Raw genomic sequence first — 27,135 nt, 5'->3', positions numbered from 1 at the left:
CAAAGACTTCGGGAAAGTGACTTTGAAACCATGTTTACGATAAAATGTACCGATGAATTACATCAGCTAAAATAAATTGGAATGATTATGCAGCATGTACCGGTAAATTGTTCAACAGATTGCAAGAGCCAGTTGCACATCGTCCGTCTCTCGGAAACCATCCCTCGAGTAAAAGCGGCAGATTCCCCTAATCACCAGCTGGAGAGCTGCATATTCAAGCGACCATAAACCGTGCCGGACCGGACCCGGCTGAGGCGGCCCCTTCATTAGCTATCGTCCGGCCGCACAGCACAGCCGCTATGGAGGCGAGGAGAAACACCCTCACACGGAGAAATCTATTACATGTCGTGGGGCTTTACTGGAAATTCATGCATTGAAAGAACACGATTGTAACAAATGAGCGCACCGCGTGTGCCGTGGACGAGCTCAAAAGTGGCGCACCGCCTTGGTTAGTTTTACGCGAGAACTGATCAAAGCTGAGAGAGGGATCTCTGAGCACTGATGAAGACTGGGGTGAGAACGAAGGAGTTTTATAGTTCAAAATATTGTCAATGTTGAGAACGTAACCGAAGGTTTGTTGTCAATAGTTAAAACACTATTCTTTAGAATTGTGTTTTTCTATTGAAAAACAAATCTGAGTTTAATCGTTTTGACACAAATCCGGGTCAATTACATGAAGTGCAGAATAACCACACCGACGGAACTTGTCATTCTACTTTTAGAATAAAAAGACGGTGAACTTTGCTATCAGTAGAGGGTTATCACTCCACCACGCTGTGGCTGCCAGGCCGTCAACGTCACGTCACAGCGTTGTAACGTCACGTCACGCTACCAGACGTCACGTCACGTCATTTCCGCATTCGCCGTCACGGTGTCTTAAGACAGCTTTTCCGGTACTACGATGGCCGAACTCAAACCAACTTGGTATGCTAGGTAGCGTGACTTTTGAACCCAGAATATCGCAGCAACAGCAAGAAGGCCAGCGTTGGTCACCGTCAACCAGACTGTGACTCACCCCTCACCCTACCCGCGTCGTTTGGTTAAATTGGCGGCCGAGTCGCCAACCGACTCTAACGAGCGGCTCTGCCGTCTGACTCGCCAACTCACTCTCCATCTGACTCCAATGCTCGACTCTACCGTCGGACTCGCTACTCGACTCTGATGCCTGACTCTGTCGTCTGAGTCATTGTCGATACTGTATTGTAAGTCCATCGCCCGGCTCTTCCTTGACTCAGTCTGCTGTAGTGGTGTCAATCGGTTACCAAAATTTCGGTATACCGATACCGAACCAATACCGATTCGGTATTCGGTATTATATACCAAAAGCATTTGGTATTTTGTCGGTATCATGAAAATCAACTACTGTCATAAAATATTTGAAAGCATTTTTGATAAACCTTCTGAACTCAAATTTGATTTTGCTAAATGACACTGGATGAAGAAAAATGGCAATCATGACACATTTCTCCCAAATGCATGATGTCCTAACAAATGGGCAAACACATCAACTGTAATATCAAATACATCAGTCTACCAATGTTAAATGGCAACTTATCAGTGTTAGCAAATTCCAATACCATGAGGATAATTATCCTACAAAGAAAGCCAATGTGCAAGACATAAACATGAATTAATGTTGAACTCACTGTATGCTGGAAAACATGCTTAAACTACCTTTCTCAAAATTTCCAAAGCATTTATTAGCAACAAATTTGACTTGTTTTGAGGAGTCTGTGATTGATCTTGACCTTGTCTTCCTCTCCATTTTACTGCAATGCAATTACATTATCCAAAACCCTGTTTAATACAGCACTAGCTTCACCATTATCATCTAATATTTAAGGCAGCATTTGTCACTTCATCATCACCCGCATCACCCCACAAATCTTCAACTTCGCTCAACTTCAAAAAGCCTTGTAGTAAGCGATGCTGTCATGATCCTGTGGATAATTTATTTTCTTCAATTAGTGTTCTCTTTCCTGCTCTCTCAACAGATACAGATCGCTAGCAATTTAATCATGAGCAATTATAAAATATAATTGGCTTTTGGCTTGACTCGCACACAGCAGTTTCAAAACTGAACACATCTAAAAACATTTCAATGTCGCAGCTGCGCCAGGTTGAGGAACCGATATAGCTCAAAAACTAATTGAAAATAATTGAACAACTCTGTTTTTCTGGTACTTCATTTTTCAGCAAAAGAGGCCTACAACTTTCTTGAATTAATTTTAAGATGTCAAAATTTATACAAGGAATTTTGATTTTAGTGGACTTAAGCAAAAAAGAAAAGAAAAACTTTATTTTATACAGTTTAATCATTAATGCAAATGGCCGCCGCCTGTAAGGCCGCCATTATGGAAGAGATGACACGTGACGTGTGTCAATGCTTCCGTAAAATTATGGACATTTTACTTAGATTTCATCGCGATATCATTACAGTGGTGTCTGCTATCTATCAGTGTGTCTCGTAAGTAATTATTTATCAAGTTTTGTTGTGTTACACATTTGTTTATGAAGAAAAATTGGCTGCGTCAGTATCGTCACCAATCACCATGCTACTTGGGTTTAACTGTAGGTATCATGGGCTTTGTTTACATTAATGGTGTAGCCAGCCCAAGGTGTAGCCCATCATTGTCAATTGGGTCACCACTTTTGGATCATGATACACACTTAACCCTGTCTTGACTAGAGCACTTCATGGGCCGGATAAATCCGTTATCCACGGATAAATCCGCGGACCGGATAGGATTGGATTCTAAATTTGTTAAAAAAGAACGGATATGGGCGGGCCGGATTTGGGAACTGAAGGTTGAACCCGGATCAAAACGGATCAAAATTTTAACATTCAACATTGAAGTTAAAAATTAGCCTAATGTGTTAAGCGGCAGCAGAGGTTTGATTAAAGTAATAGGCATCATTTTATGACACTCACTTGTCACAAGACTTGTATGGCTGTCTGGTCCCTTAGATTGAATTTGTTAGTCCAGTTTTGGGTGAAACCAGTTATTGGTGAAACGGATTATTACGGATATTTTTTGGAAGTTTGGCTGCAATACGGGCCATGGGTGGGCCGGATTCTGATATTCAAAGAAAGGGGGATAATGGGCGGATCTGGATATGACTTGCCGGATATGGGCCGGGCCGGATCCTAAAAAGCCTATCCGTGAAGTGCTCTAGTCTTGACCGGACTCGAAATGAATGACTTGAATTGAAAGAAGGTTTGATGGTTCAGGCATGGACAAGGTTCAGGGTTCAAGTTATTTTCCTAACACCTCATGCAGTTGACTTGAATCCACATTCCAGTAAAATAACTGACCTGAATATTTGTTAATAGTTACAAAATAAGTTATGAATGTTTTTTTGGCAATGCAAATGATTAAGAGATTGCCTGATTTGTTTTTGTTACCTTATTTCAAAGTATTAGGTACCTTTCAAGGCTTATCATATGTCTTGAGAAAGTTTGAAGCATTTGTTTGATAATTCCCTGATTTCGGTATCTAGTCTGTATTTCCCCCTGTTTCTGAAAATCGGTTCGGTTTTGGTATACTCTCAGTGGTTTTGGTCGGTATCGGTTTGGTATTGGTTTCCAAAATTTCTGAAATTGACATCACTAGTCTGCTGCCTATACTGTCATCTAACTCGCCACGCGCCCGAGTAAGAGTCTATCCGACTCTAGCGTCCGACTCTGTCGTCTGATTCGGTCACGGTCCGGCGGTGTGGCACACGGCGTAAACACACCTGTCTGGCCCCGTGAGTCACTGCCTGTCAACCGCACCGCCGCACCGCCGCCGCCGCGCCGCCGCGACGCGGGCACAACAGAAGTCACGTGCGGGAGACGTGTTTGCCGGGAATGTGCGTAGTCCGAGGGTTACAGCCTGACCGTCAGGTGACTACATTGCAGCGCACTGGGCACATCTATAGCACGTATGAGTGGGTTCACGTGTGCCTATGTGGGATTGGAGCAGATGCACGGATGTTCGCGCTCCCTCGCTGTGCCTCTCGCACACGCACAGAAGCGCTGGCGGCCAGGTGAACATCAGCGCGGTGTATTGCCGCACTGGATCCGGCACGGGGCGGCCGCTGAGCGCCGGTCTAGGCCGGTCGGCCGGCGGTCAAAGTGGGTCAGAGCCGCGCGCTGCAGTGGGTCGCCCGCAGAGCCCGCGGGGGTCGCGGTGCGGCGCCCGATCGGACACGAGCCGGCCAGCCAATGGCCCGATGCCGGCCGGAGATGGAATCGATTACAGAGCCCGACCGTAACCGGAGAGCTGGTAAAAAGACGGCGGCGTGAGCACAGGCCGATGGATATGGAGCATGGAAGACAGCGGGAGGAGAGAGAGGAAGATCCATTGTGGTGGGAATCCGGGGGATTCTTTTGGGCTGATACTGACGGCTGTCCAATGCTCGTGCTTCAAGTTCGTGCGCATACAGCTTTCTCGGTGACATAACAGACTGGCTTGGGAACTTTTCACTGGGTGAATCTCCGTTGAATTCCCACGGGTCCAGAAGAATGCTTGTCACGGCAAAATTTATGCCAGAAAACTGGACTTTCTATGCAATACGCCTATCCTTGTTTCACGAAGCGTTGTCCGTATAACTTCTGATCATCGCAAGAAACCCCGCAATGCCTACCGGTTTGGTTTTGGCAGAGTAAAAAATCCTAGTTAATGATCCTGCTCAAAGTCGAGCGAACCGGCGATTACTGGCTGGAATTTACGACTCATGTCGGCCTGAAATGGGCGAAAAGCCGCCGGTTTATAGCACTGGTCGAGCTAATCTGCGCCTCTGGTGGAGCAAACAGGAGCGGATACACAGGATTTCCAGCACGGTAAATACGAGATCGAGAATAAGACGTGGCCTGTGGATCTGCCGAATACTTCGCAGATGGAGCTTTGAGAAATAATAGTAAACACCTTACACTTGATGTGTTTTGAATAAAAATTGCCTTATGCGTGAGTGCAGCTGGAAATTTTAGCATATGAAAAGCAGAAAAAGTTTCGGTATATATCAGCTCATCATACAAAAAGTGTTTTTTTTATTGAGAAGTTTCATCATAGTGAATTAACAAAACATATATAAATAAAAGGATTATCACGCGATCTAAGTCTAAATTTTCATTCCATCAAATATACTGATGTCGAACTGCATTTAAAGGGGCCCTCCCACCTACAAAAAAGTTAATGAATTGGCACGAAAGTGATGTCGCTCGGTTCAGAAAGAGCGAAAACGAATATCTACCAAATTTCATCGAAAAATATTCATCGGTTTTCAAGATATTAGACTTTTACTTTTGTTTACTTTTTGGGATCTCCACTGTTCCTAGCGACTTTATTTGAAAGTGCGGCATTTGTTGCGCGCAAAGCAGCATATACCACCGCGTGCTACCAAACGTTTTAGTAAAAGATTTAAAAATCGTTAGATCTCCGCTGACGTCACAAATTCTAAGGGGGCATACCAATGCACTAGCCCCTTAGAATCCGAAAACTGCAAGTTTGAAATTCCATATCTCCGAATCAAAGCATTTGTCGATGTTGTGAGTGCCCAAACCGGTATTTGCAGACCATGGCCACCAATTTGGCTATCTCAACTCAAAACTAATGTTAAGGTGGGAGTGTCCCTTTAATATTGGGTAAGTTTAAACTTTCACGATAATCCGCTTTTGTTTCTATCAAAGCTCATTATTTGCTGAGTTTTATCTCCGGGGCGCCTGAACAATGGCACATGGCCTCGTGCAACAATGAGCACTTTCCTCTTCACCTGGCGCTGATCACCGTTTGAAAACCAGACACCGCTCGGTGGCCTCGACAGCAGCCTTTCCATGGACTCCCCGCTGGTTCTCCTCCTCTGCTGGCATCCCTTTGCTCCCCCTCACCGACCCTCCTCCCTGGCCTTCAGAGGGTGTGCCGGACCTGTCGGGTGGACCATACAGTTCCGTACCGGTCTGAACCGTGCCCCCTAACTGCCAGGGACATTTTCGAACCGGACCACCGGCCCCAGCCCTGCAATGACCCTGATGCTGCCGGCGCGAACCGGTCGGCCGGTCGGTCAGTCGCTCGGGTCGGTCAGGTCACGTCGGTCATTGGTCAGAGGATACCCACTCCGTTCGGGGACCGTTCAGCACACCCGTGACGGTCAGCGCGGCGCCACATAGCCCTCTCCTCCGAGCCTCTGCTGACACATTTAGTGTGGGCTCAGCCGCTCTCCCTGCCTTCCCCGGAGGCCGGTCGACGGCAGGCTGATTGCTATTCGGCGCACTGCAGAGCGCTGCATGACAGACGCCGCCGCGCCGGCGCCGGCACACGATCGGTGACGCCGAGCGGGTTATAACGGTGCCGTGTCGCCGAAACCGTGACTGGACGGGGAATCGTCACGTCCGCGTTCAGCGCCGCGTCCACCGTCATGATACATGGTCGCATCAGTGTTCGCGGCTGGTCCGAGTCGGTTTCGGGCGTCACTCAGTCTGAGAAAAACGCCAGAACGCCGTGTTCGGACCCCGATGGAGTCACAGATGGACCAGCACCAGACACTCGAGCGGAACCCGTAGCGGTGACGTCGGCGCTCGGTGCGATTTGTCGTGGGATTTCGTGGCGCCGAGGCGGGGCCGCTCCGCCCAGACGTGTTCACCAAGTGTGGAACAAGCGCTGATCGTCTGTAGATGGCACGATGCGGCACGGCGCTGAATGGCTCTCCGATTTATTGCCGTCGTGAGCGGCGGTCGGATAAGCGGCGTGACTCGGATCACCTTGCACACCGGAGCACGCGTCCAACAATCGCGGCGCATGACTGGCGGTCGGGCAGGCAGCGGGCGGCCCCGACTCCCGGATCCGGGGCGGGCCGATGGATCCGGGCGGATCCGTGCGGCTCCCCTACGGATCATAAGACACCGGCGCCCCTCCCCCACCGACCGCCGCCCTGCCGAAACGAATTAGCTCAGCACCGCCCCCGACGGAGCGTAAGGCAGCCCGCCTCGCCAATCCCGTCAAACCCGCGCCAGACGCCGACCCCCGCCGCCGATCGGCCGCGCCGGGTCAATCTGAGCCGTTTTGCTCCACCCAGCTCCTCCCGCTCAGCGGGGTGCCCGATCGCGCTATGCTAATGCGTGCTGATGTGCGTGAACTCGGCTGGATGCGGCGGCTGCAGGGCGGCGAGGCTCGACATACCTGCGCGCCGAGTGTTGACCCTTCCGGTCGACAGCGTGGATCATCCCTGCCGCCGCCGCCACCACCGCCGCCGCTGGCGCAAACACGCCGCCGAGCTCTGGGCCGCTCGTAAAAACGACGCGTTCCTTTGACGTCTGAAACCATCCCGACTAGCCGACCGGCGGCGGCGGTGGCGGCGGTGAGGTGGTCGCGGTCGAACGCGTCTCCAGAAGCACGCAGCAAGTCGCGGGCGTAACAAAAAGGAGGAATGACACGGCATACCAGGCCAGTCAACCGCAAGGATTCCAGCGAGTACGAATGGGGCGGCGGTAGCGACCGACAGACCCCGGGGCACTACCGGATGACTTCGCGGGACCAGTCAAGAGGGAGCTCAGATAACACGCAGACCGGCGGAGGCGCAGACCTGCTTGTGGTCCACTTCGTGCGAGATAATTGCGTTATTTTCTCGCCGCGGCACCGCAGGGTGGCCTGGCGGTGGGGATAAGAATTTGGGGCGGGATGGATGGCGGAGACAACTTCACGGTAAGGTGGCGCTGCACTGTGGCGTTATATTGTGGCGCTATGCTGTGAGAGACTGAGGCCGTGGAAAAGCCAATAAGTAGCTGCCGAAAGATGACGTTTTTCATGGTTAGTAAGCCTACGTTATAGCAAGAAACCGTCGACCACAGAGACCGAGGACACACCTGACGTCAGCAGCGACTCAAAGCCGTCTCCGCTAGCTGTAACGTCTCCCTAAGAACTTCCCAGTACCAACAAATTAGTGACTTCTGACAACACACCGTTCATGAGGCCATCTTTGACCGGGGAGGTCGGTGAGGTCACGCCAGAGAGAGAGAACCTCCCTATTGCGCCGTCGAGATTACCCCAGTCATCTTCTCTAAAAAGGTGTGGAGTGGTCAGTTTGAGTCCCACGCCGACACACTCGCATCATTTCCTCTTCAAACAGGCGGCGATTTCAGTGTGACGCTCATTTGAAAGTCAAACGGCGCCGGTGGGTACTACGAGCCCGTCACAATGGACCGTAATAGACACGCTCGGCTGGCCGCGCTGCCTCTCTCCTGTCCGTTTCTGTATTCCTCAACGTCAGTAACAGTGCCACCGTCAGCGTCACCTCCCCCGGTCGCCGCAGCTCCCCACCAAGCTGACCGGTTTTGCTCTAACGCAGCAACCGAGAAGCGAGCTCGGCCACCCGACAGTCATAAAGTCGCTCGCGCTGTCCGGGCTACCGGTCAAACAGGAATGTGGCGGCGCCGTCGTGCGACAGTGACCCATTTCCTGACCGCATAGCGACCCGAGTTGTCTCGACCGGTCACCAGACCGGCCGGCGCCATCACCGGGACTCACGTGCGGCTAGCTGGGGTGGTCCCGGTCGCTGACCGGAGAGGGTTGAAGGGAATATTTGTCACAGATCGGTCACCGAATGTGCTCAGTCGCTGTGCGTAATGAGTGTGGATTCTTCGTCAGTTTTCGCTTGGTCAACAGTTTGGGGTTGGTCATTTATCCTCTCGCAGTAAATGGACAATAGCAGGTGTTTGTTCAAAGCCTCGCCCTCTCTTCTATAGAGTGAATGGGGCGATGACATACCACCCCACAGAGCCCCGTTCAATCGTTTGATCAGGGACGAATGGGCCTCGCCGCCTCGGGCTCCTCTCTTCAATGGCACCTCTCCGTGAGAGAAAGTCGCGTCGGGTCGCAGAAGTCACACAAATATGTCGTTTCGGGGCCGGGATAGCGCCACGGTTAGACACAACAAGCAGGGCAAGTGCCACAATCGACACAATCGCCGTAACTGGCCCGGCTGCCGAGGGCGTCAGGAGCGGGAGGCAAGTCGGGGAGCGACGCGGGAGGCCGAGGGAGGTGCTAAGAGGGCGGAGGGCGCCTCTCGGCTGGCAGCGGGTGAGACGGCGCCTAGGTGAGGTGTGGCGGTGCTTACGCCACTTTGCCTCAATGGGAGTGCGTTGGAGCTGCGTTCGCCTTTCATGGATGTTAGGAGCCGGGATATATGGGGAGATATTTCACGCACGCATTGAGCGACATCGCCTCTTTTCTGAAGGGGTGAAAGGTGGACCCATGGGAGGGCAAGCCAGAGAAGATGGAATGGTGATAAAGTAGGCGGAGAGCTAAGAAAATAACGCATGACTAATCCGTGAGCACGGTGATTTAAACACGGAGAAGTAAGCTACATGAGACATAAACATTCCAGGAATGTCAGCATATGACCCGAGCCGAGGTCTTTAATTAAGGGAATAGGACGAAATCGAAATGCCACTGATTTGAAAAGTGAATGAAATACACCAGCCAATCATGCCTGAATGAGATCAGGTCAGAGCACACGAAACCGAATCGGAAGTGATCGAAGACCGCCTTCTCTCCGCGCCTGAGAAGTAGAGCTCCCGACCGCGACGGAGGAGGAAGCCAGCCCTATTTTCGTCATCGCAGACAGCGCGCTCGCGTCGTTTGGACACCAGCTGGTGTGACACGCGTAACTACCTGTGGTGACCAGCCGAGGCGGCCACTTTCACGGCACACGGCGGGCCCACCTGTCACGGCCCGGCGCCGCTGACAGCCGGGGGAGGGCCGACCTGTCACACCGTCATCTGACCTGTCACACTGTCATCTGACCTGTCACGGCGCCGGCTGGCCCGTCACACGTCCACCCGACCCGTCACGGACCGCGCGGTGGGCGGGCTGCGGCCTGTCCGTCTCAAACTCTCAACCTGTCTGGAGATTAACGTTTTCGCCTTCAGACGCGGGTCAAACTCTGAGGTGATGTTCGACTCCAGACTGATCCAATACGTGTGCTCTGCACGGCTGTCACTCATGCGGAGACCATGCGAGAACACGGTCTGACAGCCGAGACGACTGGCCGACGCGACCACAACACGGCTCTCCATTACTGCGCGGGGTCCGAACGATCTCCGTAACGCGGCCGGCGGCCCGGCAGAGGTGTTTATGGCCGACACATAGCCCCCGTGATTGTGATACGAATGCGGCGCGCGTGACGAGGCCAGCGCGGCGAACGCAGCGCACAGGTGCGCCACATCTGCCGACGACCAGGTCAGCGACACGAGATGCCCCACATACTCACTCTCGTATCTCGCACGGCAGAGCATTTTTCTGAGACGGGACCGCTCTGGTTTGGATCTCATTGTCCCAGCTCATGTCTATGGCATTATTGAAAAGCAGGAGCCGCGGCGGTGGTTCACATAAGCACCTCACGTAGCGATTCTTACGGGAACTCTAACAACTGGTGCTGATTCCCATAAGTCCACGGTCACACATTTCTGACGTGGCCTGTGTCACATTCTTGACGCCACCGATCCAATCTAGTTTGACTGGGACACCGTTATGGGACATTTAAACCGAGACTGAGCTGAAAAGGCGGACAGGAGGGGACACGGGGCGAGCAACTGTTCTGCTTGTCCGTGAACGTCATCTGCAAGGCATCGAGGATGATTTTCTGGTAATATTGCTGTAACTGGTGCGATGACCCCTGTCTCACTGAGCCAGGGATTAGAGTCATCGGATTAAAACAGAAAGTGGTAACTTGCAAAGCGAGTGGATTTATCACAATTCTGTCTGCTAAGTACCGGCCATCTTTCAAAACGGAATGATAAACGGTTAAAGCAAAAAGTGGAAGAGGCAGACGATGACCAGAAATGATTAAAAGGTAGAACGGTTACAAAAGCCGCTTTATTTGTTTAATTGAGCAAGAGAACTGCTTAATGAGATCAGAGATGCTTAGTTGAAAATTGCCTTCAGCCTTCCAAGTCCAAGTATTCTCAGTCTATGCAATAAGCTGATCTGAAACGTATCCGTCCTAAACAACCTATCCCAGCGCTCTACCCAACTCCATCCCTTTCGCTCTCCACGCTGCGCCATCAAACATTCGCCGCCACCCCTATCATATCTATATGATAAGCCACGAGTGAGCCATTCGGGGGCCTTGTCGCCATTCATTAGACCAACCACGGCTCGTTGACCTTTAACCTGCGACGCGACGCAGACGAGGGGGGACGTCACGGTGACCCCGCAATGACGAGGTCAGGGTGGCGGCGCTTCAGTGAGGGGGGGGGCAGAGTGGTGTCAGGAGCCGCCCAGAGGGGGCTGGAGGGAGAGAGAGGGATGGAGGGGAGGAGTAGATCCGATGGCATGGCAGATGCCGTAATCAAGGCCAGTCTATAGTGAAGGTGAAGTGAGCGAGTACGAACTGGGTTTAGGGTTGCAGTGCAGAGAAGGAGAGAGGAGAGAGCAGTGTTGTGGGATAGAGAGAGGGAGTATCATGGCGACGGTAGGCCAGGACATATATTAATTGCTCCTGTCCCAACTCAGCTTGTGGTGCACTATTGCACAAGGCCAGGATTTGTGCTAATCGCGAGGGTGTCGCTGGCCTCGTGAATATAGTGCGGTGTGGGGTTTCAAACAGTACCTTGACATTGACCGGTTTTGCGGTAGTGTGAGAGGGCCTTTAATGCACTCAGTATAGACGGTGCGACTCTAAGCAGCACAGCATGTTGATAGCGGATGTTGTGCAAGATATGAGAACAAGTGGCGAGGAATGATAAGATTGAGGTGATGTAGATAAAGAAAGGGCTTATTTCAAGGGCAGTAATCGCCACGCCATGTGTGGATCGCCCATGATCGTAAATACATACAATACAATACATACAAGGGTTACCGTCTGATAGTCACAGTGGTCATACAAAACAACTGATTATTTACTCCAACACCTTCATATACAGTTTAAACATACATTTTGCTGGATTTTGAAATTTCCTTGCAATATAGGCCTCATCCCTTCCTTCAGACAGCCCTGGTGGTTATCTTAAATAAAAGTGGCTTTAGACAGTCCTTACATACAAGCAAAGCAAATAAGAATCTCATTATCCTTAAGAGAAAATGTACAATGCATATCAATCTACCTTACAGCCTCCTACATTTCATTACAAGCGGTGACCTTTTGCCCGTGTTCATTCTGATCCTGTAATCCAAAAAGCACTATCCGAGCGTCTCGTGTCTTGCTCCCCAGCCAATTTCCATCAGCCGCGACCGTCTTTGGTGCGGACACAGCGATTCTGCACAGTAAGAAGCGATTGACCTAGCGGGATGAGCTTTGACACTGAGCCGGTACATTTTCCAACTACCAAAACCATCCGACCCAAATGAAGCTCGCGTGTACCGGAGTTGCAAATCGACAATTTGGCACAGAACAGGAGAAGATGATGACGTCAAACGACCAATGGCCTTCAATGCTTCGCTCAATACAGTTACTCCGCCGGCACTTTTATGGTGTCAATCTCGAGCAGAGATGTGGGTGCATTCGTGTGTTCAACGGAAGTTCTTCACGATGAGATTCACATAAAGGTGAACAGTGTGTGGGTAATAACTTATGCAATGCGGCTTCTTTTACTACGATGCGGCATTTAATATCCCAAGCACGCCAACTCATCTCATCTCCGTTTCAAAACGTTTAAGGAGACGTGCCCAGCTAAACCACAGAGCTGTTGATTTGGCCTCATAGCTATCGTTTAACTCTCATAAAACGTGCTGTCGAACCCTGCGGCGCCCAAATAATTGGAGTCAGGAAGCAAAAACAAACGGGCCCGCCATGTCGGCGGTTTTCCACCAATTAAGCGTCATTTGGTGTTTGTACGGCCGGGCGCCGGGTTCAAACACCTGCGCCGACCGCGCCTGTAACCTTTTTACGGCCGGGGGCGTGGCGGCGGAAAGGTGAGACCTGCGAGCCTTCAGCAGGTCCCTGAGGGCTCCGACCGCCACTGCAGTGGTAGCGGATGATGAGACGCGATGGCCAGCCAGACCACATGCTGACCGGATAATGGTCAAACGAAGACAGTCGGCCGTGAGCCAGGGCTGCGCACTCACGGGTGGTTCTCACTATTTGGCGTTCGCGGTTGTGGTTAGGATGCATAAAGCGAGCTACTTTTAGCGCTACTAAGTAACGGGAAACGCACTCGTCTGTGCATCGAGGTAGATATGTAAAACAGTGCAGAGTAAATCCTGCAGGCCACAACAGTAAGAGGTGGTTGGAGCGAGGTGGTTGTAGCGAGGTTGTTGACGAATGACAGTTATCACATAAAAATCCTCCAGCTTCAAGCTTGAAATTGCATGAGCTATATGGTTTTTCTTTCATTTTCCTCCTCTAAATAATCCTAAAGATTAACCCTCGCGGGCCCGGGGGGGGGGCGTTTTTCGCCCCCCCCCCTGGCGAATATTTGTGATAGCTCCCGAACGCTTAGGGATAGGAAAGCGAAACTTTCAGTACCTTTTCTCCCATCAATTTGACATCTTCTGGTGTAAAGAATTTGGACCTAGCCCCCTTGATGACGTCACAAGGTCAATTTTTCTAGACCCCTGCACGGCAAACTTCGGCGTCACAGACGCAAACTTCAAATAGCTGCTAAAAATAGTTTTAGAGGTAAAGACAAATTACGAGCACGGTTGTGTAGCGTTTGATCTAGGCAAAAATAAAAAAAGTTTTGGTGACCTGAGGTCAGAGGTCAGGTCAACGACCCCGAAATGTGGTTTTACTTTTTGGAAAATAACTTCGACAAAAATGGTCCTAGAGCTACGGCAGTGGTACCAACGCATTCGCCTTGTCAAGCCGCGTCGAATGATATATATTTTGTTCGGAAAAGGTCACGTTTTATGTTGGCCTCATGTGACCTCGAATGACCTCTGGTTGACCTTGACACATGAAAGGTCGTTTATGATGGATTTGTACCCGCTGATCACGAATCTGGCATTTATTTTCCTCTAAGCCTTCATTTAGAGCTTCCGGATGGCAAAATTGTCTAATTTATTATTACTAACTTGAATTAGTGAAATAGCCTCTAGCAGGGATACTCTTCTGTGACCTTGACCTTTGAGCAGCCTTGTATCGTAAGATGAACCACAAATAGGGAACTGATAAGCTTCAAAACACTTCAAAACATCTTGGAAGTTAGCACGCAAGATGTGCGAAAAAGTGCCAAGTTTGAGGTCAATTTTGAGCGTGACCTTGACCTTGACCTTTGATTTTGAGCACAGTTTAGGAATCCTCAGATTCTTTTCTTTCGTTTGACACCCAATTTTGCCGGTTTGATGCAGTCTGCCGTCCTCTAGAAGGCTTACTTTGAGAATTGAGATCACTACACATTTGCCGGTTTTTGCCTTTGACCTTGACCTCTGACCTTGAAAATTGACCTGAGGTAAAACAATGTTAGGTGCTTTAGAATTGTCTCGTAAGGACCTTTCGTTTGGTATCGCTTTTGTTTCCGTAGCTCCCTTATTTACGGAGTTAGACAGGGGGGGGCGTAAAACGCCCCCCCCGGGCTGCGGTGGTTGGGATTACCCCCCGGGCCCGGCCGGGTTCAAGAAGATTGGTTCTAAAATAAAACTTAAAAAGGAACTAGACTTTTGAGAGAAACCGATGTTGTAAAGACCTATTCTGAAGTGCATTCACTTCTTAACAACAATATCCTTACAGAAACAACTTAAAATTATCAGATGCCAGCAGAGCTTTATTCGCAATACTCGTCCCTCTAATCGTGCCAAGCTACACTGGGTCACCGTCGTTGCCTAACTGCCATTACATTTGTCGTGCTATTTGCAAGGTTGCAATCAAGCATTCACTATGCAAAGGGGAGCGGTACCTAGATCGCAACGATTTTGCATACACATGAGATAAGGCCATACAGTGAACTTTTACTAGCATGATAAGCTTGTTTTGAAATGAGTTGGGCGTTGGCATCGATCGAAATGCATTCATATAGCTCTAGTTATTTATCGTGGTTTTGTAATCTAGACCTACATATAGCACATATGGGATGCAAATATCACTTCTTGGCGTTTCTTTGCATAAACTTACGGTTTTTTTTTCTCGAATAGTTAAAGGTTGAAGAAGTTGATATATTTGACAAAAAGACGTATATTGAGGCACAGAGCAGCATATTTTAATAAATCCAACCGGTTTCAAAGACCTCTCGTCTTCGTCATCAGGGATTGAAATATACAGAAAGGAGAAAGGTTACCTATTTAAGCGCTGAAGAGAAAAAGCGCTGAAAGGTTACATATTTAAGCGTAAATATGTAACTTGTAACATTCTCTTCAGCGCTTAAATATGTAACCTTTCTCCTTTCTGTATATTTCAATCCCTGATGACGAAGACGAGAGGTCTTTGAAACCGGTTGGATTTATTAAAATATGCTGCTCTGTGCCTCAATATACGTCTTTTTATTATAGGATTAAATTGGACTTACTCCACAAGAGAATCGTTTTCGGTCGGAGCTTTCGACATGTATTACATGTCCTCTTCAGCGAAGGTCGGTAATCGGGGCGAAAATAAAACGTTCGGGTCGAATCGAATCGCACCTTCTTACCGACCTTCGCTGAAGAGGACATGTAATACATGTCGAAAGCTCCGAACGAAAACGATTCTCTTGTGGAGTAAGTCCAATTTAATCCTATAATATCTATTTGCTCTCCACACTAACATGTCTATACGTCTTTTTGTTAATCTTTACCAGAGCAATGAACAGTAATATCAATATTGATATATTTGCATTATTATTTATGCCATTTGCGTTGTAAAGGGCCCGATTATACGTGCAAATGCCAAAAACGCTGGAACTATATAAATGGTACGGTTTTGTAAAACACCTTACACCAGGCAAAAGGGCTAACAAGAGTTACAACAGTTAACCATTCCTAAGAAAAAAAAAAACATCTAGCCGCGTTCTAATAATGAGGTGCTCAGAACTAAACACCAGGCAATCACTTAGATTCTAAATAATTGACAGCACGTGGGCCTATAATTTCCCTTCCCTAAACCCCATCGGCCCGTGTTGTTTTTTAGTCCTTCTTCAGGAATCCCTGAGCGGATCTAACCGGGTCACGGGGCGCTGAATCAATAGAACACCACCGACTGACCACCTACAGAGGGTGGATCGGTAACACACGGTGAGGTGCCCCGGTGACCACCCGTTGTGAGCAGCTCGCCGATACCGGAGCCGGGAAAAGAGGCAGTTTGTTACAGAGCGATCAGATCGCGGTGATGAGACGAGATCGTTAATCATCTCTGTTTGATGTTTGATGCGTCTTGCACGTGCACATGCAATTTGAGCCGAGTGTGCAGTGAGTATGTGCACTGGTACTGCCAGGTGGAGGTGGGCGATCTACTTTTGAGAACATTAGCACACTTAACTAGCTCAGAAGGAAGTAGGCAAAAGGGTAATATTTGTCACATATAGCACAACTAGTAACTACCTACTCGTAAACCCAGTTTTCAGGCAATGCGCTTGCAAATGCACGCATATAGACTCCGTGCCAGGCTAGACTTTACTCATCCAGTCTCTGGTTGGGCTATCGTGAACGAGCAACGAGCATGGCCATGGGAGATTGTAGTACAGGGATATCACGCAAAGCTTCAATCACTTATTGATTGGTGAGTATTTGGCACTACTGACCTCGATTCAGGGACCGCAAGATTATGATGTAAATAATAAACCAAATTATTACAAATGCATTCAAATTTCAAATATATTCAAAAAGACACACAAAGCTTTCGGTTCATGGAACCTTGATCACTGTGCAAATGAGTATCTCATTTGCACAGTGATACTCATACTCATTTGCACAGTGATCAAGGTTCCATGAACCGAAAGCTTTGTGTGTCTTTTTGAATATATTTGGATGCATTTGTAATAATTTGGTTTATTATTTACATCATCATCCAACCTGTCATGGATACTCAACAAATATCAGCTTATACCTCATGTGTGCCATAACAAATAAATTATTTATCAAATTTGTTATTTTGGAATTGATTAGTGGTCGCACGATTTCATATGCTTCATATTGATTCTCCAGAAATGTTTAGGACAATGTTCGCGGTCCAAAGCAATTGGCATAAAAACAAAAAACAACAACACCAGTCTAAAAAAGACAAGTCCATCCTTCACCGGATTCCCACCCACCACCTCCTCTCCCGCTGGACTGACCTGGGTTCGGTTCACCGGCTCCCTCCTATCTCCTGTCACCTATCCCACGTGCACGCTCGCCGTCTCCCCACCGCACCGCAGCATAGCGCGCCACCGAACCGACCGCGACCCTTCCGCACCGGCCACTGGCTGCCCTCCACGCGCGGGGAGAGATCCAACGGGTCACCGCCGAACGCCTCAGTGGGGCACGAGTCAAACGCTGAGGGCGGGCCGCCGGCCGGACATCTAGCGGCCAGAGCCGGAACTAGAGACTGGGCTGAGCAGAGGGCGCTGTGGTCACATAAATGCCGAGGTCCGTCTGGTGCCGTGCAGGCCGCCGAACAGTGAAAAACCTCAGCAGCAGCCGGCAGATAAGATTATTATTATAAATGACTCCCAGCACAAGTGCTTGCTGTCTAGACTTCAATCTTCATCCAGTTCTAAAAATCATTTGTTGCACTTATTGGCAAAACAATCAAACGAAAGTAGGCACCTAAGCGCCATAATCAAACTCGCATTTTGCATCGTTTGTGAACTTAAATCCGTAAGCGCCCTCTTTGTCTAACGCGAATTTTAGGCTGGAAAATTAACAGAAAGTTTCTTTTTGGCTAAAGTTGCCTTGGCCAGAAATGCTCTTTTTTTCTCCACAGGCGTGAAGATAAACCCCGAATGCCCTCTAAAAACGTCGTTGACCCAATTGTTATTTTTTCATGGCGCCACTTCCTCATTTTTTGTCCCGTCGTGTATTTGTACGGTGATTACCGATCGCGCACCGATTTATTAACCCATAGGTCACACACAATTAGCCCATCAGCCCAATTTCAACGACCACCAGCGTGCCCACCGAGCGCACTTATCCTAATAGCTGGCATCTCAATTACACGCCATCCCGCCAAGGTCGCCCACACGTAACATCCGCCGGCGATTGCCTGGGTCCGTGGGTCGCTCCGCGGAAGACGATCCTCTTCCGGCGCAGATTCGCACACCCTGTCCGGGTCACGGTCGCTCCATCCACCCCGGCACACCGGAGACGTATGATGACGCAGGGGGGACACTAATGACGCAGGGGGACAATAATGACGCCAGAAGTGCGTCACTTGTCGACTGGCCGTGACGATGATTCTCTCGTGCCTTCTCTCTTTGAGAACCTTCCTCGGATGGGGTCAGAGTTCATCCTACAGTTGGCCGGAAGTCGCACATTTGCCGACAAAATTCGCCACGCTCGCCACCCGGCTAGGTGGGAGAAGACACTCTGAGTGGGTCTCCACATCCGAGAAAAAGTTTGGGTGGGAGTCGCGGAGAAACTGCGCGACCGCGCGTGGTTCCGTTGGTTTTGTTGTGTGGTTTTGTGGTTTTCTGAGTGAGTAATCGGTGCAGTATGAGTTGGCCGTGGTCGGCTAGTGAAAACTTCCCGGCTGTGATCTGCTACTTATGTTTGGTAATGTCATCCCATACTCATAGTACCATGCATAGCTGGGAAGGGGTCCACAATATGGCTAAATGATGCACTTGATGCAACCCGAGCGTTACATGAAAATTGTGCAATGTACATACGAGTACATACGTAGGCACTGACTTATGACGTTAGAAAAGAAATTAATGAAAGCCAGCCCAAACAGAAACTGAGCTAAAACACATGATAAAACACAACACAATGTTTTACGATATGAAGGTATTGTCCAGAAGCTTCCAATCAGGATGAATGTACGCATATTAGTTGGCTGCACCACTGTTTTTCGCTCTAGTTTTCATGCCATTACATGATTCAAGCTGGGCTTATAGCTTAACAGCTTCAATTTGAAACCATATAGATTATTATAGCCATAAAATCATTTATTATTGAGGGCAAAGGGTACAACTTGATGTTCGAGCAAAGACGTTCGTTAGGCTGTGCCGCAGTACTTTCGTGCCATGCGGCACAGTCTACCAGTAATTAGTATGCTTCTAACACCAAAACGGATGCAGTCTCCACGCGAAAGACACATGATGCCTAGTTTGCCTACTGAGAGAAACAAACATTAAATGAATAATCGTGGATTGATCGGAATAATGTCTAGCATAATGCTGATATGGTTTTGATCGAAATTAGACACAGATCGATAACCCGCGAGTTGCTGGGGGGGGGGGCGTTAAACGCCCCCACTTTTTTCGCCGGGCCATAGCATAAAAACGGCGCGCCTGCGGCGCGCCAAATTTTGGGTACCTGTAGGGAATTGATTGAAGTTTATTGTGACAAAGTTTTAAAAAATCGGTCGGAAAATTTTTGAGATATCGAGGTTTTAGTGACGTCATGATTTCTGAGTTTTCGACCAAAAACGGCATATGTTCAAAAAATCATATAAAATCACAGAATAGACATACAGACATGCCGTAAACGCCATTAGACTGCCAATACCATGAACAATCAAATGGCTATCTTTGATTATTGATTATTGTTCCGAATTTTCCAAAATCTTGAACTGAATCTTGGCAATTTCTCGTGACTACTTCACGACCATGATGCATGGATTTCTTAAATTGAACTTTTTTAGCCAAATACGTACACATATGATACAATGAATGTCACCATCGTGTTCTACGCCCCAAATTACCCATAAAACATGTGTCACAGGCTGCGAATATCAGTTTTTATTTTCGGGGATATGTGCCTGCCCGGTTGACCTGACCTTGACCCTGACCTATGCTTGACTGACCCCTGCATGGAGCTGACACTCTTGTAGGCCTTATATGGTGGATTGTGCACCGTTTTGACAGAGTTTATGACGAGAGGCGCCCATTGCGAAGTCCTGAAGTCCATGCTACTGAAAGCCCGATTTCAGGTGTTTGACCTGACCTTGACCTGACTTGTGACCTCAAAATTCAACTTTTAAGTACTCATCTGAAGCGTCTCGTCGCGTTCTTTCGTTTGCCGCCTCGTGCGTTTCGCTGCGCCTATTGGTTCTCGAGTTATCGGCTGGGGGCGTTTAACGCCCCCCCCCCCCCCCCCCAGCAAACGGTGGGTGGCGAAATACCCCAGCAACTGCCGGGATGATAGCCGTTTTTACGACGGGATATATGGCGAATGTACCTTATTTGACCAAATCTGCACCAAATCTCTCTTGCAACAAATATCCTCAAATCATGATTTTATTTCAGTGTTTTAATCGAAAATAATAGCCGTTTTCACGACGGGCTATATGGCGAATGTACCTAATTTGACCAAATCTGCACCAAATCTCTCTTGCAACAAATATCCTCAAATCATGATTTCATTTCAGTGCGTTAATCGAAAATAAGGTATGATAGTTTGAAAAATGAGGTACACTCGTAAAAGCATCTGTGCAACCCAAACTGATAACTTTTTCGAAACAAAATAAACCTAATTTGACCAAATCGTCCAAATCTGCACCAAATCTGCACCTGATATGCGCCAAATGTGTACCAGATGGCCGTGGTGAAAACGGCCAATTTCAGGCGCTTGAAATGACTCGCCTACCGCCGAGGCCATAAGTCCAAAAACCAACAAAACTTGCACGTCAAGACGATCCTATGACCAAGGTTGTTAAAAGCCTCTGTATATTTCTACTGTACCGCGCCACAAACAATTCGGTGCACTGTGTGCACGCTTCTCAACAGAGGTGTGATGTCTTCTGTCCACTGGCGGATCCAGGGGGGGGGGGGGGCCACCGGGGCCATGGCCCCCCCAAAAGCCTGAAAGGGGGGCCAACATATCTTTTGGCCCCCCCCCAAAACGCTTGGAGAAAAATTAATGTGAGAAGGTTGCGTAGTAGATACCTACTAGAATCAGCAGCGTGATTCAATAGCGTAGAGAAAGTCAGGGGCGCGGGAACTACTTTCAGACTGGGGGAGCACACCATAATAGAGATCAACCTAGGGTCCCCCCAAATCTAGTTTTCTCACCGGTTTTAGGCCACTTATTTTTCATCCCTTGGCTTTTTCAACAAAAAAAGAAACAGTTGCAAAAAAGGACGGTATTCCGTTTGAAAGTTGTGGGGGCACCGCCCCCACTGGCGGATTCAAGGGGGCCACCGGGGCCATGGGCCCAAAAAGCCTGAAAGAGGGGGCCAACATATCTTTTGGCCCCCAAAACGCTCGAAGAAAAATTAATGTGAGAAGGTTGTGTAGTAGATACTTACTAGAATCAGCAGCGTGATTCAATAGCGTAGAGAAACCCAGGGGCGCGGGAACTACTTTTAGACGGGGGGGGGGGGAGGTCACACCATGATAGAGATCAACCTAGGATCCCCCAAATATAGTTTTCTCGCCGGTTTTAGGCCACTTATTTTTCATCCCTTGGCTTAAAAAAAAAAACATTTGCAAAAAGGAGCGGTATTCTGTCTGAAAGTTGTGGGGGCACCGCCCGCACGGCCCCAGAGTTGGGGGGGGGGGGGGCAAGCTGCCACCACTGCCCCCTCCCCCCGGTTCCCGCGCCTATGGAGAAACTACCGGGTTTACTAGCTTCCTTCATAAAGTGTTGTCATGTCTTATCGTCACCCGAGAAGGTCTTATTGCATAAATATCGATTGAGCTGTCAAGTTAACAAACTTGCTGTGGCAGCCTGACCTGACATGACCCGGCAACTTTTCATTCACGGAATATGCGCAATAAATTTTTTAGGAAAACTCACTGAGTTTTCGTTGAAAAAAAAAACTTGTTTTGTTTCGTAATTGTACAAGAAGCATATGAGGGACCTTTTTGTCCCTTCCTGCGAAACGGTAAAAGACTTATTTCGGTCACAGCTCAGGCCAATCTCTAAGGGTCAGTCGGGTCACTTATTTCTTAACCCGCGCCCTGCTGGGGGGGGGGTGTTTGAACACCCCCCCCCCCCCTTGTGGTTTTTCGCGAATATCTCAAAAACGGCGGCGCGGAGCGCCGCCGTTTTTGGTACACCTTATCATACATCAATTCTACACATGTTGTGAAAATTTCAGACCAAGGTCATTCAAGGTCAGGTCACCAGGTCACTTGAAGTGACCTCACCTCATAAAAACTTTCAATGTCTGTCATAGCTACACCGAGTGACCGATCGCTTTGAAACTTTCAGCGATTGCTAAGAGCAATAGCATGTACAAAATGTATATCTCAGAATTTTGATATCGATGACCTAAGGTCAGGTCAATTTTGCGACCTCCCCATTATAAGTCAATGGGAGAAAATTGAAATGCGCCTCTTTTGGATGAAAGACATTATAAACACTCCCAAACACCGAATTACAAGTGGTTTAGACACACTGAACTTGAAAATGGTGTCCGTGACCCTTGTTTATGCCCTGAGGTCATCTTAGGTCACGAATGGTATCTAACAGTTTTTCGCAAATAACTTTTGATAGAGGCATGCTAGAGCGCTGAAAACGCCTTAGATGTGTTCAGCTCGACGATACGGATCGACTGATATGCAACATGACCCTTTCCGGTCAGGTCATGACCTTGACTTGAGGTCAAATTTTCAAGTTGACCTTTCAAGGTCAAGTCATAGTTCATTCGATGCGTCTTGACGAGAGGAACACGATGCCGGTAAAAGTAAGCTCGTACAAGGCTTGGGTCAAAAGTTATTGCAGAAAAACTGTTTTCGAAAAAATCGGCTATTTTTGCAGTTTTTGCCCCCTGCAGGCAAAACCGTTGACGTTAGGTCAAATCTGAGAGAATTACTCAGAAAGGGTGTTAATAGGGCTATCGAATGCGCTTTTCCGCGGCGCTGTAGCTCTATTGGTTCCCGAGTTATGCGTTGGCTTCTTGGAAATTTTCGACATTCGACCTGGGAATCGGCGAAATTTTGCCTTCAATGACCTCTGGTGACCTGACCTTTGACCTGACCAAAAAATTGACCGAAGTGATTTCGTCATTATTTTTGACGCTCTTTCGAACGCCGCCTTCCGCGTATCGCTACGTGGCCCAGGAGCCGAGTTACAAGGGGGTGTTCAAACACCCCCCCCCCCAGCAGGGCGTGGAAATCCAGGACCCCCAGCAGGGCGCGGGTTAAAAGGGTCCTTACGGCATCCAAGGACCAATTCCGGCTTTTGAGTGCGCCACATCAGCATTTGATGCTACGACAGATGTCGAAATCTGAATATATGTTACAGGCCGTATGAAAATTCGGTCCGTTTGCAAACGGCCTGGCCCAGTCAGGCCATATGAAATTACCTGAAAACACCGGCCGTTTGCAAACTATGACCTGAAATATCAGACCGTTTGAAAACAACCTAGTTAGTTTCGGCCTAGTGGATCCAGGGGGGCCACGGGGTCATGCCCCCAAGCCTGAAAGGGGAACAACATATATTTTTTGTCCCCAAAAACACTTAAGAAAAATGAATGTGAGAAGGGCGTAGTAGGTAGAGAGAAAATACCGTATCATTAAAAATCTGTGAGCTTGATAAAAGTGTTGGTCTTGTCTTCACCCAAGAAGTTCTTATTGCACACTTTAACCATGGATGAAAGAACCTTCATCCCCTGGTTCTCCTTCATCCATGCTTTAACTCTCGATCGACGTTATCGTGTAACTTGTAAGGTATCATGAAGCCGATCGCGACGAAACTTTAGTACCCTCATGGTGACAAAGTCTGAAAATTTCATGACCCTGACCCAAGTGAACTTTGACTTGTGGCCTATTTCTCGAGACTGTTTGGCCATGTTGGAGGCCATGTTTGGCCGGAATAGCGATTCGGCGTATGTCGGCTCACATTATCCGCGCTTTTATAGTCTTTTTGTGGTTTAAAACGCTCAAACATGTGATATGATGTTGCTCCCACGCATTAGGGCGGATGCCAATGTCACCTTACGGTCAAGTCAGGTCATTGACCTTTGATGACCTCGGTGCACTTTTCCGAGTTTAACATGCTTCTAGGATAGTTTCGTTTAGCTGATTTTGAATTTAGCATTTTGCAGCCATTTGAACATTTACGAAGTAGTTTTGATGCCTTCGTATCATGTTACGTAGCTGCCAGTGGTAGTGGACACCTGCTATACGGACGCCCATAAGTACTCCTACTGGTTGATCTGACCTGACCTGCCCCGACATGGTCTAAACGCATGAAGACATTATCTATGATCCAAACTAACATGAAATTTGTGATCAGCACAAAAAAAAACGTATTACAGCCTCACTTTAGGAGGTTCTGACAGGTCCTGATTTTCCCGTCTTTTGGGTCTGTGACCTGACCTGGGCGGTGTTTCACGGCACGCTGCCAGCCGCTGCCAGCGCTGATGGCACTTTTGGTTTCAATGGAGACATCAACAAGCCTATACCCACAACACTACCGAAGGCTGACCTTAGCTCGCGGAATGCGCTGTCAGCGGCTGTCAGCACGACCGTGAAACACCGCCCTGGAAGGTCAACCAATGACCAAGGACCTTAAAATCGGGTATCATCGGCTTCGTCTCGTCACTAACGGGCAACACGCCTGTTTTTTTTTTCCGCGAGCTCTAGCTTAATCAGGGGCCGAACGGCAGGGGGTCCAACCGACACCTCCCAGCCCGCGAAGGCTGCGCCACGCACCGACCCGGAGCGGGCTAATTGGTCGACAAAAGCAATTTGAAGTGTTTTCAAAGTAATATTTAGGCTCGGGTTGGGTGGGCTACCATTTCTATTTTTTTTTATTTTTAGTTTAAAAAAATATCGTTTCAGGGCTGTGACGAAAAAATAAGTGGCCTAAATCCGATGAGAAAACAGGATTTGGGGGTACCCTAGGTTTGGTTACTTGCAGGAGTTGGCCCCCCCCCCAAAAAAAAAACGCAAGTCTGGATCCGCCAGTGCTTCTGTCCAACATTCCTTCGCAAAAAAAAAGAGAGAAAACTCTCGCTTTTTCATACCAAAACCCGCTCGATTCCAGTCCCTGGTCGATTTGAGGGAAGGTCTGTTTCGCTAGCCAGTGAGTCATGATGAGAATGTGGAACTGGGAACATGCTTCTTCATAGTTTAGTGCCGTAGACCGTAGTGCATATCTCTGGTCGCAACTGATCGCAGCTTGGTGGACACTGTTCTCGTGATCGTGAATGAGTGCCTGATGTGAATTGTGTGGTGCCTTACGACGATTTGTCTGTGCGACGGATTTCCATGATCTATAGAGCACGGAAACATACAAGTCGAAATATACCTACTTATTTATGAGTCGCTTGCAATAAGTTGGAAGACATTCACGAAAGAGCTATTATAGCAATATCATAAATTGCTAGGCTCTGTCATAGTCGAGACAGGTACGAGGCGCACAAAACCGGCCACTCAACCAGATGAGAAAGTTATAATCCGAACTATCCGAAATATGTATAAGTAGGTATGAAACTGCTTGGAGAGAGAAAAAGGTATTGATTTATGCATAAAATCGGTAGCATTTTTGTTTTTGTTTTGCTTGTTTTCTTCGTAGGAGATTACTCGCATATCAGCCATCTCACTCATATCAGACTCTATAGGATAAGATGTAGACATTTGAATGTGCGGACCACCAACGGTGCACTGCGGGGCAGAGACTGTCCCGGTGGGTGGGAGGGGCATGTCCCGATGGGAGTGGGACAGCCCACCCTGCCGCTCAAACGGCCATCCCGGAGAGGAAGTGGCCCTGGTGTGGGTATTCTCTCACCACCGGAAGGGGAGGCGTGAGGCGGAATGCGGATGGGTTTGTCCTGAGGATAGCAAGGACTGATTTTTCTAGTGCGCTCTTCGACAGCTCTCACGGACACGCTGCTGATTGATTCGACCTTCAGCTGCTGTGGCACTGAGCTCCTGCATACTAGCGACATCTGTATGGCGCAGCGAGCGCCACCTGGACGCTGCAGCGTAAGGCTGCTCGCTACCATCCCAGTGCAGCAATGATTAACAGTAGCCTGTAGCAGTGTCATGTAGCCAGAGGTTTTGAGACCTACAAAGACCTTCAACCAGACCTACAAACGTTTGTTTTTGAGTCATTCGTGGACACCTATCCGTGCTTCTATCCTCAGGATACTGAAATCCTTCTCCTCCACGCCACAACCCCCTTCCGGGCTGGACAGGCATCTTTATCTCATGCGGGCTGCTCCCTTGGAGCGGCACCGCTGCTCCCGAGGGAGCTGCACCCCGTAGCCGGGTGCAGAGAGTACTTGGGGGGCTGGTCGGCCTGTCCTATGGACGGGCTCAGCCCCGGCGACTCTCTAGGATGCCTGCCCAGACCAATGTCTCCCCCTAATTCCTATCATCCTTCCGGCTCTGCAATGGTCTTGTCGACCGAAAGGGCCTAACCCAACAAAACAAAAATCATTCGTGGAAGAAGTGACTCAAAATATCAAGAACACACTGTGTTAATTTTAATAAAATCTAATTCATTCTGGAATTAAATGTCACTTTAACTTCTATGACACGACAAATTGCTACTCAAATTATCGCATTTCCATTAGCTCGGCAGCCGATGCCAATGGACTGTATGTTTCTCGTGGCGCGAGGGGGTTGGTGTAGGGGGAGGGGAGGGGAGCCAGCAGTGACGGGGCGGCGAGTCTCATAGGTGACGTCATCAGCACGGCCAATGTAAACAAGCCGGCGACTGGAGCGGCGGACCGGCGCGGCGCCGCAGCCGACGCCTCAGGCGCCGTGCCAACGCCTTTTGAGAGGACTGGAAGATCGACGACTGAAGGACGGTAACCCCTGCTAAATGTGGTTCATAAAGGCATATTTGGACGTGATGACGATTGACGATTTGATTCGATGCCTATATTTTGTTTTAACCCGCGCCCGGCTGGGGGTCCTGGATTTCCACGCCCTGCTGGGGGGGGGGGTGTTTGAACATGGACTGTATGTTTACAGTCCATGTCCATTGTCCATACAGTCCATGGGCCCTTCTAACTCGGCTCCTGGGCCACGTAGCGATACGCGGAAGGCGGCGTTCGAAAGAGCGTCAAAAACAATGAGGAAATCACTTCGGTCAATTTTTTGGTCAGGTCAAAGGTCAGGTCACCAGAGGTCATTGAAGGCAAAATTTCGCCGATTTCCAGGTCGAATGTCGACAATTTCCAAGGAGCCAACGCATAACTCGGGAACCAATA

At 48.8% G+C, this 27,135-nt stretch overlaps 1 protein-coding gene across 3 annotated transcripts in view; it reads right to left on the bottom strand.

The window, feature by feature from the left end:
• The window catches only part of LOC122367801 (plectin-like), a 111,567-nt gene that overhangs the window by 66,368 nt on the left and 18,064 nt on the right, over window positions 1–27,135 (bottom strand). Inside the window, exon 1 of one of the 3 annotated variants that reach the window (XM_043341426.1) lies at window positions 17,156–17,277. The exons of the other annotated variants lie outside the window; for them this stretch is intronic. The gene's annotated coding sequence lies outside the window, so the exon portion shown is untranslated. Of the gene's footprint in view, window positions 1–17,155; window positions 17,278–27,135 lie in introns of those variants that run through there. 3 annotated transcript variants of the gene reach the window in all.

This window comes from Amphibalanus amphitrite, unplaced genomic scaffold (assembly GCF_019059575.1).
Source record: "Amphibalanus amphitrite isolate SeventyFive unplaced genomic scaffold, NRLGWU_Aamphi_draft 000003F_arrow, whole genome shotgun sequence".
In the NCBI taxonomy this organism is placed as follows: Eukaryota; Metazoa; Arthropoda; class Thecostraca; order Balanomorpha; family Balanidae; genus Amphibalanus; species Amphibalanus amphitrite.
This window is presented reverse-complemented; position numbering and strand designations above follow the sequence as displayed.